This window comes from Petaurus breviceps, unplaced genomic scaffold, assembly GCF_028583685.1.
Source record: "Petaurus breviceps papuanus isolate PSGF00001 unplaced genomic scaffold, PetGlider_PUasm1.0 79, whole genome shotgun sequence".
Taxonomy (NCBI): Eukaryota; Metazoa; Chordata; class Mammalia; order Diprotodontia; family Petauridae; genus Petaurus; species Petaurus breviceps.
In genome coordinates, this window is record NW_027186523.1 from 13,260,178 (window position 1) to 13,280,286 (window position 20,109).

The window sequence follows — 20,109 nt, forward strand, 5'->3', positions numbered from 1 at the left end:
TTTCCTTTCCTTTCTTGAAATGAATTGAATCAGTCTTGAATGCCAAGTTAAGGAATTTGGACATTTTCCTGTAGATAAATGAACTCTGTGTGTGTGTGTGTGTGTGTGTGTGTGTGTGTGTGTTGATTTCAAGATGGCTTTGGGGCATCCAGTTTGAAATTTCCAGTAGGCTATTGGGATGCATTAAAACTCAGGGGAGAGACAGGGATTGGATATATAAATATGGAAGTCATCAGCATAAAGATGGTAATTAAACCCATTTGTTATGAAAGCCACCGTGAGGGAGCATGTAAAAAGAGAAGAGCAGGATCCCTAGCACAAAGTCTTGAGGGCCATTGAAAGTTATGTCTTTGCATCCACAGTAGCATTTTACAAGGGGCAGGTGCACAGTAAATACTGTGATTGATGGGCCAATGCCTTTGAGGTAATGTTTACATGATACCAGCAGCTGGATGAAAACTGAAAATTTCTAATATCTAGAAAGACTATAGTATCAAACATCTCAATGTTTGGGGAGATGCAAAATAATAGATGGACGTTTCCCATTTTCAGTCAGATATTTAACATCATGCAGACAGCCAAACCTTTTCCCATGCAGTTTCTTTTGGGTCTATTATATTCCATTCCACCTCTATCTATTCACTCTCCCCTCCTTCAGTGGTCACCAGAAACATTCTTCCATATTAAAGCACCTGGTGTAATGAAAAGAGGGCATGATTCTAAGGGAAAAGACATGTTGGAATCAGGTCACCTCATAAGTGTATAACCTCGAACAAGACAACCGCTCAGGGCCTCAGTTTCTTCATCTGTAAAATAAGGTTGCTGAACTGGATAAGATGTAAATTAGCTCTGAAGGTATGATCTTAAGATAGGTAATTTCATGATTTAATAGAAAGTGCATTAGAATTGGAATTACTGGATATAAATCCTGGCTTGATACTGGCTTTCCTTATGACCTTGAGAAAAATCACTGATTTTCTCTGAGTCTTAGTTCCTCATCTGTGAAAGAGGAATAGTAACCTTGACTGCATCATAGTTTTGCTATGATTGTATGAAATATTCATAAGGAATCTTAGACAGAATTGGTTGCATGAAAATCACTTTGTAACTGTAAAGTGATTATAAAAATGGGCAGCTAGGAGGTACCCAGTAAATGGAGTGCTGGTCCTGGAGTCAAGAAGACTTGAGTTCAAATTCAATCTCAGATTCCAATTGACTTTGTGACCTTGGCCAAGTCACTAGAATCTATTTGCCTCAGTTCCATCAATTGTAAAATGGGGATGAAAATAGAACCCATGTCTGATGGTTGTTTTGAGGGTCAAATAAAGTAATATTTGCGGAGCATTTAGCATAGTCCATGGCGATACTAGGTTCTATATAAGTTATAGCTATTATGATATAAATGATCAGTGTTGTTATTATTATAAATTTTATTGTTGTTTAATCATTTTTCTGTCATGTTTGATTCTTCACGACCACTTTTGGAGTTTTCTTGGCGAAGATACTAGAATGGTTTGCCATTTACTTCTCCAGATTATTTTACAGATGAGGAGACTGAGGCAAACAGGGTTAAGTGACTTGCCCAGAGTCACATAGCTGGTAAGTGTCTAAGGCTGGATTGGAATGCAGGTCCTCCTGACTCCATGGTTAGCAAAGGGCTGGCACTCTAGCCACTGAACCACCTTGCTAGGCAAGCCTAAAGAGTAGTAAATGTGTCCATATCAACTTTGAAAGTGGTCTATGCTGGAAGACTCTCTGGTTCTGTGTTCATTCCTATGTTATTCTCATGACTAGAGGGCAGCTAGATGGCACAGGGGATAGAAGGCTGCCCTTGAAATCAGGAAGACTCTTCTGCATACATTACAATCTGAAGACTTCAGACACTAAGTGTCTGCACTGTATTATTATATAAATGATCACTCTTATTATTCTAACTACCATAAAGCCTCCTCTAATAGGCAGGGGAGAATGAATCCTTGCATGACCTTAACATAACCAAGTTGTCTCATAGTCTGTTATTTTATCTACCTACTTTGGTGTCTGTTTTGTTGTTGTTGTTGTTGTATTAAAATCACTGTAAAATAAGGACTATGAAGTGCATTCTGTATAGCTGGGTACATTGTGATAGTAAAATAAAATGATATCTGTGATATATCTTTGAGAGCATAAGTGTCACATGTGACATTTTTCAAAGATTATTCTGTCTATACTGCCCAGTGCAGTCCTAGGGATATTGTGAGTGATCAATAAACATTGATCCTGGTTCTTCTTCTGTCTATCCTGTGCCTGTTGGAAGGCTGCCCAAACTTTCTAGCCTGCTCAATATACTTGCTGAAAAATAGTGCAGTGCTCTCAAAAGAGTTCATGAACCTTGTAAAGGTGCCCAATTTATGTCTAACAAGGTACTGGGAGGATCCAGTTCATTAAATGCTAATGATGATCATTCTCTAATGCTAGTGCCTTGACATAGTATCAGGGAATTGTCTTTTCTTTCAGTAAGGATATAAAACATAGGATGTCTGTTCATATGGTCCATAGGATTTCTGTATCAACCCAAACAGCAGTCTAGACAATGACTTTCTGAGTTGTGTTTCCTTTTTCTGGAAAAAAAAGAATGTGATTTGTGGTTTTGTGACTTTGGACCAAACATGTTGCTTCATTTCTCTTGTAAGAAATTTGTATTAAGAGTCAATCCACAATATGTTCTGGATGGTTTATAATACTTGGGTGAAGTACTTGCCACCTATGAAGTGCTCTTAATATTGTAATTTTGTCTCTGGGAATTACAGGGTTTATACTTTGCATATGAATTGTAAACATAACTCAAGGGAAAAGAAAATAAATTTACATACAATGTGTTTTCTGTGCTTGTACTGATTATTGATTTAGCAAAAACTTCACCATCTTTCTTCAAGTCTTCATAACCTCCATATTGTCATTTATTTCTCAATCTCCCTTATCCCAGATATCCAATCACCTGCTAAATCTTGCAATTTCTAACTTCACAATATTTCTCACATCTGATCCTTTCTTTTTATTCACATAGTTACGACCTTAATAAAGGTCTCCATGACATCTTGCCTAAAGAATATTATTAGTTTTTTTTTTTAAGCAATTGGGGTTAAGTAACTTGCTTTCACGGTTTCACGGCCAATTATTTTGTGTGGGTGCCAAGTATCTGAGGCCGGAACCGATCCTGGGTCTCCTGACGCCGGGGCTGGCGCTCTTACTGCACCACCTTACCACCGTTATTATTAGTTTTCTAATTGGTCAATGTGACTCAGGTCTCCCTGCTCCACTCCATCCTGCATACTCTTGGTTCTGCTCATTTCACTCTTCATTATTTCACACAAGTCTTTCCATGATTTTCTAACTTCAACCAGCTCATCATTTCTTTAGCACAGTAGTATTCCATCACAACCATATACCACAACTTGTTTGGCTAGTTCCCAATTGATGAGCATCCCCTCAATTTCCAGCTCTTTGCTACCACAAAGAGAACTGCTATAAATATTTCAGAACATGTAGGTTCTTTTCCTTTTCCCCCCATCATCTTGAGGAACAGATCTAATAGTGGAATTGCTGGGTCAAAGGGTATATACAATTTGATAACTCTTTGGCTGTAATTCTAGATTGCTCTCCAAAATTGGTGGATCAGTTCACAGTTCCACCAATAGCGTATTAGTGCCTCCATTTTTCCATATCCCCTCCAATATTTGCCATTTTCCCCTTCTAACATTTTAGCTAATCTGATAGGTATGAAATGATATTCCAAAGTTGTTTTCATTTGAATTTATCTAAAAATAATGATTTAAAGCAATCTTTCATGTGAGTATATATTGTTTTGATTTCTTCCTTGAAAAACTGACTTCATATCTTTTGACCATTCATCAAGTGGGGAATGACTCATATTCTTATAAATTTGAGAAAGTTTTCTATTTATTTGAGATGAGACCTTTATCTGAGAAACTGTCTATACAATTTCCCCCCACTTTTCTGCTTTCCTTCTTTCCTTTTATCTGTACAAAAACTTTTAAACTCACTGTAAACAAAATTATCCATTTTGCATCTTACAGTGTTCTCTCTCTTGTCTATTCATAAGTTTTTCTTCTATTCATAAGTCTGATGGATAAGAATAGATTTTTAAGGGATGGTTAGTGAATGTTTAGAAAAAAATAGTTGTAGTTATAAAGTCAACACAGCTCTATCCAAACTAACATGTCTTTTTTTAACAAGAGTACTAAACTGGCATATGTAGGCAAGTATCAAGTATTAGTTGTGAGTGTAGACATTCTTTGAGATAAGCACTATCATTTCCCCTTCTTGTGAGGGTGTTTGCTGACTCAGACATGAATAATTGTAATAGGCCTTTCCCCTAAGGAGAAGGGTTTGGGGTAATATTCATCCCAGAGTGTGGCTGTATACCCTAGCCACCTAGACCATGCTCCACATAGACATATGCTGGTAGATCAGGGGCATGTTGTAAATGTATTTTACTTACATCTTGTTAGAGGATTTGGTAAAGTCTTTCACACTATTGCTGACAATATAGAGAGATGTGATTGAGAAAATAGACTGATTAGATGTATTCAGAACTGGCTGAATGGCTAGATCCAAAGCATAGTCAACAAATAGCTGATGTCACCTTAATAAGAAATCTCTAGTAGGATACAGAAGGATTTGTGGTTAGCTCAGATCAAAGAATTGATCCATAATATGTAAATAATATAATATATGATATAATCCATAATTGATGATGGCTTATCAAATTTGCAGCAACATACAACTTGTAGGGAGAGCTAAAAGATTGAATGACAGGATCAGGATTCATAAGGGTATTTATAAGCTAGAATGTTGGGGCAAATCCAATGAAATGTAATTAAATAAAGATAAATATAAAGTCTTACCCTTGGGTTCAAAAAACAAGTTAAATAAATTCAAGATGAGCAAGGCATCTGTTCATTCAGGTGAAAGCAGTTCATCTGAAAAAAAAAAGTTATAGAGATAATAGATCAGTGGTTAAAGGTTATGAAAATTTTTCAAAAGGTAAGTTACAAACTATCATTGATCATAAGAAAATACACTTGGAAATAATTATAGCAAAGAAAAACAAATTAAAACATCTGAGATTTCATCTAGGAAATTGTAAATGAAAAAAGAAAGAAGGAAAGGAAAAGAAAGAGGAGGAAGGAAGAGGAAAGGGCAGGACAAGATAGGACAGGAAAAAGTTGATGTTAGAGGACTAAGGAAAAACAGACACACTAATAAATTGTTGATAGGGCTATTAAATGGTCCAATCACTCTAAAAACAATTTGGAATTATGTGAGAAAAGCAACTAAAATATCCATGTCTTTTGACACAGAAATCCTACTTATAGGCATATATCTCAAGGAAGTAGAAGACAGAAAAGTTCAATATATAACAAATATTCATAGGAGCACTTCTTGTCACGGCAAAAAAGTAGTAGTAGTCAGTTACCAAGCATTTAGTATGCCCTTATTATATACCAGACTCTGTGCTAAACTCACACAAAGAAAGGCACAAAACAAAACAAACAAAAATTCCTGTCCTCCAGTAGAGTATGTTTTATGAGAGAGATAGCATATAAATTACTTAATCTATGCAAGAATTAAAGGTTATCTGAAAGAGGTCAGCATTAGTAACTAAGTTAAGGTTTCATGAAGAAGGTATAACCTCATGTAGAAGGTGAACTGGGTCTTAAAGAAAGCTAGGGAAACTAAAAGCTAGAGGGGTCAGAGCATTGCATGAATGGGGGACAGTTATGCAAAGGGATATGATGAGAGGAGATTGAAGGTAGCAAGATCATAAAGCATGAGGGGAAGAATAATGTGTAAGAAGCCTGGAAAGGTAGAGAGACACCAGTGTATAAAGGTATTTTAATAACCAACGGAGCACTTTATATTTGATCTTAGGGACAATAGGAAGTCACTGAAGCTCACTGGGCAGCTGGGTGAAATGGTCAGACCTACACTTTAGAAAAATAACCTTGGCAACCAAGTGGAATTTGAATTAAAGCAGGGAGAGACTTGAGGCAGTTAGAAGGTTATTTTTGCAATAGTTAAGGTGATAGGGGTTAAGAACTGAAGAGATACATATGAAAAATTTTATGAAGTTAGAAGTTACCAGATGTTTCAAAAGACTGGACATGTGAAAGTGAGGAGTCGTTCAGTGGTTTTTAGTCATGTTTAACTCTTCAAAATCCCTTTTGGGGTTTTCTTGGCAATGATACTGGAGAGATTTGCCATTTCCTTCTCCAACACATTTTACAGATGAGGAACTGAGGCAAATGGGGTTAAGTAATTTGCCCAGAGTCACTCAGTTAGTGAGTGTCTGAGGTGGGATTTGAACTCAGGAAGCTGTCTTCTTGACTTCAGGCCCAGCCCTCTATCCATTGTACCAACTACATACCCCTAAAATGAGGAGTAAAGGAAGACAATGAGGTTGTAAGCCTGGGTGACTGGGACAATAATAGGGAAGTTCAGAAGTAGGTAGGGATTTCAAGGAAGAATAGCAAGTTCTGTTTTAGATATGTTAAGTTTGGGATAACTAAGGGGCATGGTTGGTGGTGTCCAACAGGCAACTGGAGATCCCTAACTGTCCCTCATCAGAGAGATTATTAGGCCTGGACATATAAATCTATGAATGATCTACATAGAAATGACAATTGAACCTATGGAAACTGACCAAATCACTAAGTTAAATAGCATAAAAGAAAAAGCAAAAGGAACTTAGGACAAAGACTTTGGGTTCAACATGGAGAAAGATCAAACAAAAGAGACTGGGAAGTGAGGCAAATAGGAGGAGAACCAGGAGAAAGCAGTGTCAAGAAAATCTACAGAGGAGAGAGAATTCAAGAAGAGAAGGAGATCCACATTGTCACTTGCTAGAGAGTCAAGGAGGATCAGAAGAGAGGAGAGGCAACTCAATTTATCAAATTAAGAGATCATTGGTAACTTTAAAGAGGGCGGTTTCAATTGAAGGATAAAATTAGAAACCAGATTGCTGAGAATTTAGAAGGGGAGGGGAGAGAGAGAGAGAGAGAGAGAGAGGCTCTGAATATAGCTGGATTTCTCAAGGAGTTTAATCACAAAGAGGAGAGAGATAATAGGATGAGAGCTAGTGGGGATGGTTGGATGAAGTAAAGATTTTTTACGGATGAGATATACAAAAGTGTAGTTGAAAGCATCAAGGAAGGAGACAGTAAAGTGAGGAAATAGGGTAGTAAATAGGGTTAATAAGACAATAGATAAGTGATAAAAATGAGAGGAGGAAATGATGGAGGAGGCAATTTATTGGAGAAGTTAAGATGAAACAGAATCAAGTGTACACATCTTGACAAAACAAGGTGAGTTCTCATTAATTGGACTGTTGCTGAATTAATTGTAGTATATGAAATAATAGAATATTGTTGTGCATTAAGAAATGATGAATGCGAGGAATTCAGAGAGTTATGGAAGGATTGTTTTTAAAGTGATACAGAGTGAAAACAGCAGAACCAGAGCATGAATATTCACAATGTAATTCATAACATAACAGAAATGAACATTGAAAATAAACTGAATTTAGAATAAATATAATGTCCAGTCAATCCTGAAGGACAAATTAATGAACAATCCTCCCTCTTCTCAGTGGATAGGTAGGGACATAAAATGGTAGAATGTTGCATACGTTGTCAAATAGCAGTTAATTTTGATTAAAGCTGCTTTCTTTGTTATAAAACAAAATTGGGGGAAGAAGGAGGAAGTAGGTGTTTATTTTCAGAAACAATTGGTATAAAAACAAAAGAAAACAATAAAAGTATCCTTTTTATGACCTAGAGGTTTTAATAGGAATAAGTGAATAAGTATTTATATAATTTATTATAATAGACTATAAGTTCAGTGAGTTAACTGTGATTTGGTAACTTAAAAAAAAAAAGATAACACGACCAAGCTGCATTAAGAGATGCCTACCATCCTGGTCCAGAAAAGTGATCACCCTGCTGTTCTCTGCCCTAGTTATGCCACATCTGAATAATCACATTTAATTCTGCTGATCACATATAGGATCACATATAGGATACTGATAAACTAGTGAAATATGTAGAAAAGGGAAACCAGGATGAGCAAGGGTCTCTAGTTAGTGCCATCTAATCAACTGAAGGAACTAAGAATGTTTAGCCCAGAGATGAAAAAATGTAGGGAAGACATAGAGGCATATTAAAGAACATGAAAAGACTGTTTTGGAAAAGGAATTATGAACAATTCGATGAAGGTGCAAAAGTGAGAATTGAATTTGCATATAGGAAAAAATCTTTCTAGCCACTAGAATTATCAAAGAGTAGAATGGGCTGTCTCCGAAGGATGGGTTCACCCTCATCATTTTTTGAGTAACTACCATGTGGGTAGGCGCAGATTATGATAAAGGGTAAATGGTAAAAGAAAAAAGTCATCACATGAAGAGAAGTAGAAGTCATTAGGAATTTAGGATAGAGATTATCATTGTTAAAAGTATCACCCAATGAATAAGCAAAATGCAGAATTGAACCCTTGCAAAATGCTTGTGTTTTCCCCCACTTTGCTGGTGGTCTAAGATAATTGTTCTTTAGCTGTAAGTATTATATATAGACTATAGTTAGAAGTTGAATCATATTGACCTGGCTCTCAGCAATCTGAAGATTTTCATCTTGAATTATGGCACCCTGGAATGAGATGAAGAGAAATAATATCTGTGCAGTAAGAGATTTAAAAAAAAAATTGATAGGAGAAATACAAGACTTAATATGGATGGCTGAGCAAAGCCTTGCCAGTAAAGAAATAACAATGAAACTTATTTCGATTGTCAGGGGGAAAGACAAGGGTGGAGAACAGGGAGAAAATCTTTTCTGTACAGTTCAGTATATTAGTCTTCAATTCACCTTAGGCTCTTTCTATAGTTTTTTATCAGGTTTACCTCCTTGCTTTATTCTCTTCTTAGCTTTATAAGGATTTATGAACACTACTACCCTTTGGCAGTGCTTACTGGGAAACCCTGGGAGGTCAGCAAAATTTGCCAGTTTAATGACATCTTCCTGCCTAGTGGAAAGATAGCATTCATCATCATTTAAAGAGACACATGCTTCTACTAGACAGAAACTCAGCCATAGATTGCATCAGTGTCCTATTATGGAACCAGTGCTTGTTATGATATCTACAATAGAGTAGGTATCTCAAGGCTCAATATTTCACACCTTGCAACAACTTCATGGAAAATTAATCCACTAAATCAGTTAGTTAATTATCCATATCATTGACCTTGATGCCTTAATGGGAAAACAGAGTTTAAGCACTGAATGGCTGTAAACAAAGAATTAAAGCATCGTATTTATTATATAATTAAAATCCCAAGTAGATTTAAATGCTATGGAATGGAATGAGTCAACCAATCAAGTATGAGTGCCTTTTCCTTCTTTATTCTACTTGCTGTCTTCTAACCCCATTTGTCCACCCATTTCAGATGTTTTTATATTGCTTTGATTCCTTTCCCATATACTTCTAATTTCCAGACTGTACATGAAATGTATTATACCTCTTGAAACATGACACAAATCCATTAATTTTAAAGCAACACTATTTGAATGATTTAAGAAAATTCGTTGACATCTGCCCTCTGGGTATGTGTACAACTCTTGAGTTCCTAATTTAAATGAAATCCAAACGTTACAATACTCCATGCAACAAAGGCTGTAGAAAAACTTATCAGGAATTATGAGCTTGAACCCTACACTTCTTGTTCAGATTCCTTAATGTCAGCTATCCAGTCACTGTGGACAGATTTAGAGAATGCAAGAGAGAATCACAAAAGCAGCAAGCTCCCTAGACTTTGACCTTCTCTACCCTCAGCCACACCCCTGGACATAGAATGTTCTAGGAATGTATTGGAGAATGAACAGGCATGCAAAATGTTGGAGTAATATAAAGAGACATAATAACATAAAATGAATATTTAAATTGCCCTAATAGCTAACATTTACATAGAGCTTTATGGCTTTCAAAGCACTTTCACTCACAGATATTATTCCCACCTAACAAATAAAGAAACTGAGGCCTAAAGAGATAGAAGATCAGAGAGCTGGTTAATGGCAGGGCCAAGACTAGACCTAATGCCATCTAATTCCTCACCCAACACTCTGCTTAGACTTCTCATATCCAGACCGCCCCTACCTTCTTTTTACATGGGGAATAATGAGACTCTTTGTAGTTCTTTAGTATTCTGCTTAGAACATTGAAGAAGGAGCATGTCATCGTCTCTCAATCTGAATAAAAGGAAACTAGTCAGAACCTCTTACCTTTCTCTGCATCTCTGCTCAGCACAGTGCCTAGCACAGAGTAAGGGCTTAACACTCACTGAGTAGCTGACTAAAGAAGTGCTTTCTTTTCTCAGCTTCATCCTGTAATCCTTCTGTGACTTGATATTTCCATTTGCAAAATGCACCAAAGACACAGCTTTATAAATAATAGGCATGCAATACACGTGTGAGTTGATTACAATGGGGATAATAATGTTAACCTTTTCCTCAGAGGAGGCGGGGAAAAAGAGATTGTCTTCAATATACTTAACTAATCAATGACCTTTACTGAACACAGTCCATAAGCAGAGTGCAAGTGCTTTGAGCTGCTCCAAGGAAATACAAATAATCATTCTGCACATTTAGACTCCCTCTCCTTCTTTCCCCTCATCCTGAGGTTCACTTGGTCCCTGAGTTCTGTTTCCCCCTCAGAATTTCCCACATCAGGGGTGGCCAGGTAGCACAGCGAGTAAGAGCACAGGCTCCAGTGTCAGGATGACCTGGAGATCGAATCCCAGGCTCAGACACTTAGCACCCACCCAGAAACACCTGGCCATGTAACCTTGAGCAAGTTACTTAATCCCAATTGCTTAGGGGTGGCCAGGTGGCTCAGCGAGTAAGAGCACCGGCTCCAGTGTTGGGATGACCTGGAGATCGAGTCCTGGGCTCAGACACCCAGCACCACACCCAGAAATAACTGGCCATGTAACCTTGAGCAAGTTACTTAACCCCGATTTCTTTAAAAAAAAAAAAATTTCCCACATCTCCTAGTCCATGTCCTCTCAGTACCATGCATTGCATAAAGGATCATAAGGTCTTAGATTCAGAAATTGAAAGGCCTTAAAGGTTATCAATTAAACCTCCTATTTTTACAGGTGAGGAAACTGAGGCCCAAAGAAGTTAAGTGAATCATCCAGGGCCACATAGTAAATATCAGAGGCAAGATTCAAACCCATTTTCCTGACTCCCAAGTCCATAAATAAATGATGGAAAGAATCTATGTTTGTGTAGGACCGGCCAGCATAAAAGAGGAGTTCAACATTTGTATTTGTTTGAGAAATGGAAACTAATGTGCAGAGAACCAAGAAACACACCAAGAAATTCTGGGAAAGTTCATTTGTAGGCCTTGAGCCTTTGGAAGCCATGTTATTTAGGGACTTTCCCCACATCACCAAGCTACCAGCTGAACCCCAGTGTCCTCTCACTGGACAATTAGATCTTTAGGTGAATCCATTGCCTCACATATTTGAACAAAATAAGTTTATAAAAAATAAATATAGACATTGATAGAGGACCTATGAATGCTGAAAGTAAATATGTTATGTGGAAAAGGTCCCTGTTTATAGAATAGCCATTTTTTTCCTATGAAAAAAAAAGTCAGTTGAGCATTTTCAACATTTCTCTAAAGCTTTTTAATCCCCTGGGTGGAATACACAAAAGCATCTATGTCCCATGTTGAAAGCTTTGTGAAGTTGCTACTGATATAAATTTGATAATGGACTTGGAAATTGGGATCCCTAAGGAACTAATAATCTATAATTATGGAATTGAGGCACTCAGACCCCCATAGCACACAGCTGGATACCCTGGACAGGAGTGCCCTCATGGGTTGGTCACATAATTGAGTGGCATCCTTGGTAAAGAGACTTGTGCTCTCTGAGTACCAAGATGCCTAAGGAAGAAAAGGAAGGAAGAGGAGCAGAAGAGAAAGATAATGGATGGATTAAATTGAACGATCAAAATCCTTTTCCCATTGTGCATGTTTTTAGATTTTCTGGAGCTCCTGGTTTCAAACTATAAGTCTGTTGGAAAGGTAGTGAGGTGTGTAGGGGTGAGGAAAGCTGACCATCAATTTGTAAGTGGACTAAAATGTAAAAATCAGTAAAGCAAATAATTGTGCACCAATGTGAAGGGGGAAACCATGAGAGGATAAGGAGGTACTGGATTAAAAACACCGAACAGGAGAAAACTGCCTTCTGTAAGATTTATTTGTGACAGGTAATTCAATCCATCACATCACCTGAACCATGGAGAATTGTGCTATTGTATTAATTACTCTCTTTAGCAATTCTCTAAGCTTTGGACTATTTAAATTCCAGGATGAGGAAGTGCTAATGGATATGGTATTGGAGATACAGTGAATTAGTATTTCATGCTGTGCTGCTGTCTAAAAGAGTTTTAAATGGTAAGCCACAGACTAGCAGCTTTCCATGCTTTCAGTGTTCATTCATCCATTTGTTTCTATCAGTATAGGGCTGCTTTGGAGTTATGTAAAATTTTATAACAAAGAAAAAGAAAATTAATGTGAGTTGAACATTTCTTGAAGGATTAATATATATAGAAGCTACAACCCACCACTGAAGGACCCAATAGCTATCTAGGAGGTTTCCTCAGTATTTAAAACTCTGTTTTCTCCTACCTAGAAGTCTCACTGGGAACATTATAATCCAGTGCCTTTCTTGTTCTTCCTTAGGGACTATTCAATTACCATAGGCCACTGAGGTATGGACCATAAAACAAACATAATACCCACAACCAAGAATACTAAAAGGACAAACCCATAGATAGTCAAGAAAATGTTCCCTACTTGTGAGCCTCATCCTCCCCCAGAGGACTGTAAGCATCTCTATCAAGCTGGGATTGAGCTCTCCCTAGGTAGGAAAAGTACTCAGGATCACTAGAGAGCTGACCTTCCCCTAGGCCCAACCTTGTAAAAACTCAGGTCATATGACTGACTGACAACAAAGGGTAAGATTTGTATCTTCTATGACCACATTATGCCTCTGTGCCTTATTGCTCTTTGGTTCTAGCCCCTCCATGGGGACTTGACTCCAGGATTGTCTTGTCATTCTGATCTCCCTTTCCCCCTCCAAGGTCCACTGAACCACTGCTGCTGCCTGCAGGTCTGTACAATATCAGTCTGTTTCCAGTCTGTAAATAGGTTAGGGTCACCTGATCTCAGAGAACCACAGAATATCACAGTTAGAAGGAACCTTAGGGATCATATAATCCTAACCATATTCCCCTCAGTGAGGTTGTACCCCCATTACATTGCACCCCTTTTCCAAAGAAACATTCCATTTGGAGACAGCACTAATTATTGAATGGTTTTCCTAATTTCAAGTCTGTTTTCCCCTTTGCAATTTCTACACTCCCCCTTTCTAGAGTTGTCTTTCAGGGCTGTGCAAAATAAGCGTAATCCCTCTTTTAAGTCTTTCATATCATGGACCCTCTACCCTCAACTAGTTAGTCTCTTCTCTAGATTAAGTATTTCTAGTTCCTTCAGCTGATCCTTTCATGACATGGACTTAATTATCCTGATTGCCTTTCTCTAGACATTAGCTTATCAAAGTGGTTCCTAAAATGTACCCAGAACTAACTCAGGGCTCCATATATAGTCTGACCAGGGCTGGTTCCAGAGAAACAGTCACCTCACTACAATTGAACAATGTGCCTCTCTTAGTGAAGTTGAAAACTTCATTTGTCTTTTTTCTTTGTCCTATCACACTATTGGTTCATTTTGAATATGATCCACAAATATTCCCAGATCTTTTTGGGATCAACTTTTCTATAGCCATGACTGCCCTCTTGAACTCATGGATTTGATTTTTTCCCACCCAGAAATTAGATATTACTTTTATCTCTATTAAATTTCATATTATTATATTTGGCTCAACATTCTGTCCTGTCAAGTTGTTCTTTTAAAATCCTGACTTGGTTATAAAATGTAATAGTCATCCCTTCTAGCTTTGTGTAACCTGAAAATTTGCTAAGCATGTTATGAATGCCTTTATCTAAGTGACTCATAAAAAATATTCAGTAGCACAGATTCAAGTGCAAAGACCAGGTCCACTCCATTAGAGACCTTCCAAATTTGCATCAAACCCTGCAATTCAATTCAACAAGCTTTTATCAAGTACCTACTGTGTGTAATGAACTATTAATGACTGTTTTTTGAAACTGCCCATTCAGCCATCTTGTTCTCATTAGAGATGGCACTCTGCTGTCTTCACAGGTCACCATTTTCTGTTTCCTGCTACTTTTGAAAGGGTAGCATTCTTTGGGGTTGAGCTAACCAGTGCCTACATGCCTCTTGGCTATTTAACACTTTTCAAGGTCTTTTCTGGTCATCTTGTCTCTAGGACTAGTCCATGTTCAAATACACAGATATACCTTGTTGTGGTTATTGTGTTTGTCCATTTTTGAAGAGGACCATGACTTCAGGGAAATGATGACATGACTTTCAGTTGACTTTGATCTGAGTGAGGGAGAGCTGTGCAAGGTCACCAGCCTTACTATCTCCTCCAGAGCCATGTGGGTCCAGTGACCAGATATTTATCAGGATGACTAGAGATGGCCCAGGATGCAATGGGATACCCTGACAGATATTCCTAGACAGCTGTGAAGACCTCTTGACTTGACCCTCTCAACTGACTTGCTAGAGTTCCTAGCTGTTACCTTTAAAGTGCTGCTGTCATTCATATGCAAATGAGATTCAAGGAAATGGGACACTGGTCAGTTTTGCACTTTTCTCTGTATGACTGCTTTTCTTCAGTGTTTCTATCATAATTGTCTCTGTTTTGTCCCCCTTCCATCAAGCAAACTGTCTACCTTTGAAAAAAAATGTCCATCAGGATCATGGATTCAGAGGTATCTGGTGGCACAATGGTGGCTAGAGTGCTTGACCTGGAGTCAGGAAGACCAGAGTTCAAATCTGGTCTCAGACATTTACTAACTGCATGATCCTGGGCAAGTTATTTAACCTCTGCTTACCTCAGTTTCCTTATCTGTAAAATGTGGATAATAATAGCTTCTGCCCCACAAGTGAATGTTGTGAAGATTAAATAAGAAAATATTTGTAAAAGTGTCTAGTACAGTGAAAGAAATATAGTAGGCAATATAATATGTAAATGCTTGTTCCCTTCTCCCTCCTTCTAAGGTCCAAAGGCACCTCAGAAGCTATTTATTTTGTTAACCTTAATTTTACATTAGGTAGTTGAGTGCTAGATAGGTTGTGATTTCCCAAGATCCATGTGTCAGGGGTCTTCTCAGACCAGAACTAATTCACTTTCCATTGTTGTAGTTATGGTTGTGGTTGTGGTTGTGGTTGGTGTTGTTGTAGTGGTGATGGTGATGGTGTCATTGTCATATCTGACTCTGTTTCTGATCAACTGTCCATGGGGTTTTCTGCAAAGATACTAGAGTGGTTTGCCATTTCCTTTCTCCAGTTTTATGCAGATAGCAGTCAAGTGACTTGCCCAGGGTCACACAGCTAGCGTCTGAGGTCAGATTGGTCTTTCTGACCCCAGGCCCAGTGCCCTATCCATTGATCATCCTAACTGCTCAATTATTTTATATTGTACCACAATTCTAACTTAGAGCCACTGAATTCCACCAAACTCATTTCTCACTCAGGGCATGATCCCCTATGTGGGCAATAACAGGCCATACACATATTCCTGGCTCTTAAAGAAGCCTCAGAAAAATACTAGCTACCCCCAGAGGGCATGGGTCAAAACTGACAGCTGCTGTCACAACACTTCAAAAAGACCAAAGGTTTATGTTCCTGTTTGTTACAAATACAACCATGAAAATTCTATCTTATATTGTGTATATCTGGGCACTTGATGACAAATAGCACAAATCCACCAGCAGAGAACCAAGACAGAAAACAAGCTACATCCTGTACTAATTATAACCTGAAGCTACTTTGGTACCATTTCCCAAAAACTGTTACATTCCACAGGAATAATATTGGGTAAATTTACACGGACCCCACTTTCCTTCCTTTTTCTTGTCTATGGCTCCAGGTACCCCCAGAGAATGCAGAAAGGCACCTGGGGAAGCTACTCCCAGGGTTTGGACATGAAGACAAAATAAGCATACATGCTTCATATGTAAATGACTAATGCAAAAAGTGCTGGTCTGAGGGTTGGTACACCTGAGTTCTGGTGTCAGTTCTGTCTAGCTGTGAGACCCTAAGAAAATCACTTCATTTCTTGAAGACAGAGTTTGTTTCCAGAGGCAACATGGCATAGTGGCTAAAACCCAGCAGGGAACTCAGGATGGTTCAAGCTCTGCCTCTGATACATGAAGGTTGTGGGACCTGAGGCAAGTCATTGAACTTTTCCATATTCAGGTTCTTCCCTCCCCTCGTCCTGCCCCCCAAAAAACTAAAAGACCCTAACTTACAAGGCAGTCACCAATCTTCATTGGTAAAGGCAATTTTCTTACTGGAAAACTCCCTACATCACTGAAATCACAGGTCTTTTTCAAAGACAAATAAACAAACCAGAAATTCCATTCAATTATATCATTTGTAAAATGAAAAAAATATATTTTTGCTACCTACTTCACAGTGTTGTCATAGTGAAAGTACATTGTAAAATGATGTACAATGGTTTCCTTTTAGCCTGATCTAGCTCTTCGGGGGCTTATGTTCCAGGCTATTTAAAAATGAAGATTATTAAAAACGTAAATACTTTGTTTTTACATCAACTTCATTTCCTAAATACATCCCTGTCGTCTGCTTCATGCCAGAATGAATCCTTGAATCAAAGAATATTTTTAAAAGGAGAGGAAAAAAAACAGTTCAGCAAAGCTAACAAACATTTCAACTGAGACTGATGGTCCATATGTATTATTATTCACATCTGTTCTAATGTGACTTCTAATTACCCACAATTGTCCACTTCACCTTCTAGTCTCATTAGAGTCTTTCCTTCTCAATTCATCAATCAACAAAGAATATATTAAGTTATATTCCTGGTACTCTGCTAGGCCTTGGAGAAACAAAAAACAATGTGGAATCACTGTCCTCAAGGGACTACAATATAAAGAAGGGAGTCAGGAAGACCTGAGTTCAAATCGTCCCTCTAAACTTTACTTACCTGTGTGACCCTAGGCAAGTCTCTTAACCTGTTTGCCTTAGTTTCCTCATCTGTAAAATGAAGATAATAATAATTATAGCACCTCCCTCTCAAGGTTGTTGTGAGGATAAAATAAGATATGTAATATAATATATAACAAAGTACTTTGAAAAACAAAGCTCTGTGTTAAATACTAAGTATTATTATTGATATTAATGCTGGAATTTCAGACCTCATGGCAGGATATGTTCAAGAGGAATGGTACCTATATAACACTTTCTAGAAAACATCATATGTGTGCAATAATCCCTCTCCATTATACATCAACAAGTGTTCACTCTATTGTGTGGATAGAAAAGTCTCTAACAGTTTTGTAAAATGTTAGTTGTCTTAGATTACATTGTAGCTGTCAAAACAAATATAGAGCAAAATCTCACAAATTTGAACTAACTGGAAGAAAAGGTCACTTTGAATGAAGGAAATGACTGAAAGTAGAAAAGATTTTGAAAATTCTAACATTTTATTATTTCTTGGGATATGAATGGCAATCAAAATTAGGTCAACCAAAGTATTGTCTCAGGGTTTTCTAGGGTCCTACTATAATGAAGAGATTGGAAGTAAGACACTGACCTAGCTCTGGTTCTGCCACTAACCAGCAGTGTGACCTCAGAGAAATCACTTGGGCTCTCTGGGCCTTGGTTTCATCATTTTTGATATCTTTTTCCCTCTTTTATTTTTTTAAAGATTTAACTTTGTTTATTTTTTGTTTACAACATTCAGTTCCACAAGCTTTTGAGTTCCAAATTTTCTCCCCCTCCCCTAGACAACATGCAATCTGATATAGACTGTATATATACATTCACATTAAACATATTTTTGCATTATTCATATTGCAAAGAAGAATTATAATGAATGGGAGGGACCATAAGAAAAAAGAAACAGAACAAAAAAGAGAATGAGCAAATAGTCTGTTTTGAACCTCATTCAGACTCTATAATTCTTTTTCTAGATGTGGATAGCATTTTCCATCATGAGTCTTTTGGAGTTGACTTAGAACCTTGAATTGCTGAGAAGAGCCATGTCTTTCAAAGTTAGTCATCACACAATAAGGCTGTAACTGTGTACAATGTTCTGGTTCTATTCCCCTCATTCAGCATCAGTTAATATAAGTCTTTCCAGGTTTTTCTGAAGTCTGCCTGCTCATCATTTCTAATAGCACCATAGTATTCCATTACATTCATATACCACAACTTGTTCAGCAATTCCCCAATTGATAAGCATTCCCACAAATTCCAGTTCTTAGCCACCACAAAAACAGCTGCTGTAAATATTTTTGTACATGTGGGTTCGTTCCCCATTTGTAGGATCTCTTTGGGATACTGCCCTAGAAGAGGTATTGCAGGGTCAAAGGGTATGCACATTTTTATAGCTCTTTGGGCATAATTCCAAATTGCTCTATAAAATGGCTGCATCAGTTCAACAACTCTACCAACAATGCATTAGTGTTTCAGTGTTGTCACATCTTCTCTAGCATTTATAATTTTCCTATTTTTTAATGTTAGCCAATCTGACAAGTGTGATATGACTAACTAAGAGTTGTTTTGGTTTGCATCTCTCTACTGAACAGTGATTTAGAGCATTTTTTCATGTGACTATAGATATCTTTAAATTCTTTCTCTGAAAACTGCCTGTTCATATCCTTTGACCATTTATCAATTAGGGAATGACTTATATTCTTCTAAATTTGATTATCTATATGTTTTAGGAATCAGGCACTTATCGATTCTACATAAATCTGACAGGTAAACTATTCCTTGATCTTCCAATTTGCTTATGTTATCAGTCTTTATATCTAAATTGTGTACCTGGGGCAGAGTCAAGATGGTATAGTAGAAGCAGGACCTCCGAGCAGCTGCAGCTTCCACCTTCCCCAATCAATGTAAAAAGGGGACTCTGAACAAACTTTGGAGCTGCAGAACCCATAAAATGACACAAAGAAGCTAACCTCCTGCTGAGGGTAGCCCAGCAGGCCAGCAGGAATCGGCCAGCACAACACTCTGGGAGCCAAGCCCAGGCCCGAGTGAGCCAGAGATTTTAGCCCCAGGACTGGTCTGACTAGCGGCCAGAGGGACTCCAGATCAGCAGCAGCTGTGGCTGTTTCCAGAATTATCAACACATAGATGTGAAGGACAAAGTGAGAGGTCAGAGTACTCTGGACTTTAGGACCCAGTAAGTTGGAGTAAGTGGCTTTTGCCCCTGGAGCGAGAAGCCCCTGAGACGCCTTGCACAGCCAGCAAGCGCCAAGTAACAGCTTCAGCTCCTGGCCTGCAGAATGTAGAGGGACCAAGCAACCAGTCTGAGAGGTAATAGCTCTTGCTTTAAGCTGCTTGGATCTGGATTACAGTCTAGGTTCTAGTTCTGGGATGTGTGTTCAGCTTGCTAGAGCATGTGGAGGCCTAAGAGAGGGCACCCATCTAATACTGCCAGCAGTTGAGAAAACCCCAGAATTTGGAACAAAAGCTCCCCTGTCTGGTGGCAGAGTCCTACTGTGGCAAAAATCCCAGGAGTCAAGTGACTGAGGGGTGACATGACCAGGCAAAGTAAACAAAGCAAACAGAAGATTCCAACATTAGACTCCTATTTTGGGGACAAAAAGGAGCAAAGCATGGAACAGGAGGAAGACAGAGAAGTCAGAACTCCTGCACCAAAAGCTTCAAAGGAAAATATGAGCTGGTTACAGGCCATAGAGGACCTTAAGAAGCACATAAGAGGAGTGGAGGAAAAATTGGGAAGAGAAATGAGAATGATGCAAGAAAATTACTAAATGAGAGTCAACAGCCTGACTGAGGAAAATCATACCTTAAAAAATAGAATAGCTCAAATGGCAAAAGAGGCTCAAAAAGGCAATGAGA

General features: G+C 38.1%; 1 protein-coding gene and 1 long non-coding RNA gene across 3 annotated transcripts in view; one reads left to right on the forward strand and one right to left on the reverse strand.

Annotated features, from left to right (window-relative positions):
• Positions 1-20,109, reverse strand: part of LOC138175832 (uncharacterized) — a 92,438-nt gene that overhangs the window by 52,426 nt on the left and 19,903 nt on the right. Inside the window, exon 2 of the long non-coding RNA XR_011172109.1 lies at positions 4,908-4,982. This is a non-coding gene — a long non-coding RNA (uncharacterized lncRNA). The remainder of the gene's footprint in view (positions 1-4,907; positions 4,983-20,109) is intronic.
• LOC138175830 (CUGBP Elav-like family member 2) overlaps positions 1-20,109 on the forward strand; it is a 696,702-nt gene that overhangs the window by 17,477 nt on the left and 659,116 nt on the right. The window lies entirely within an intron of this gene.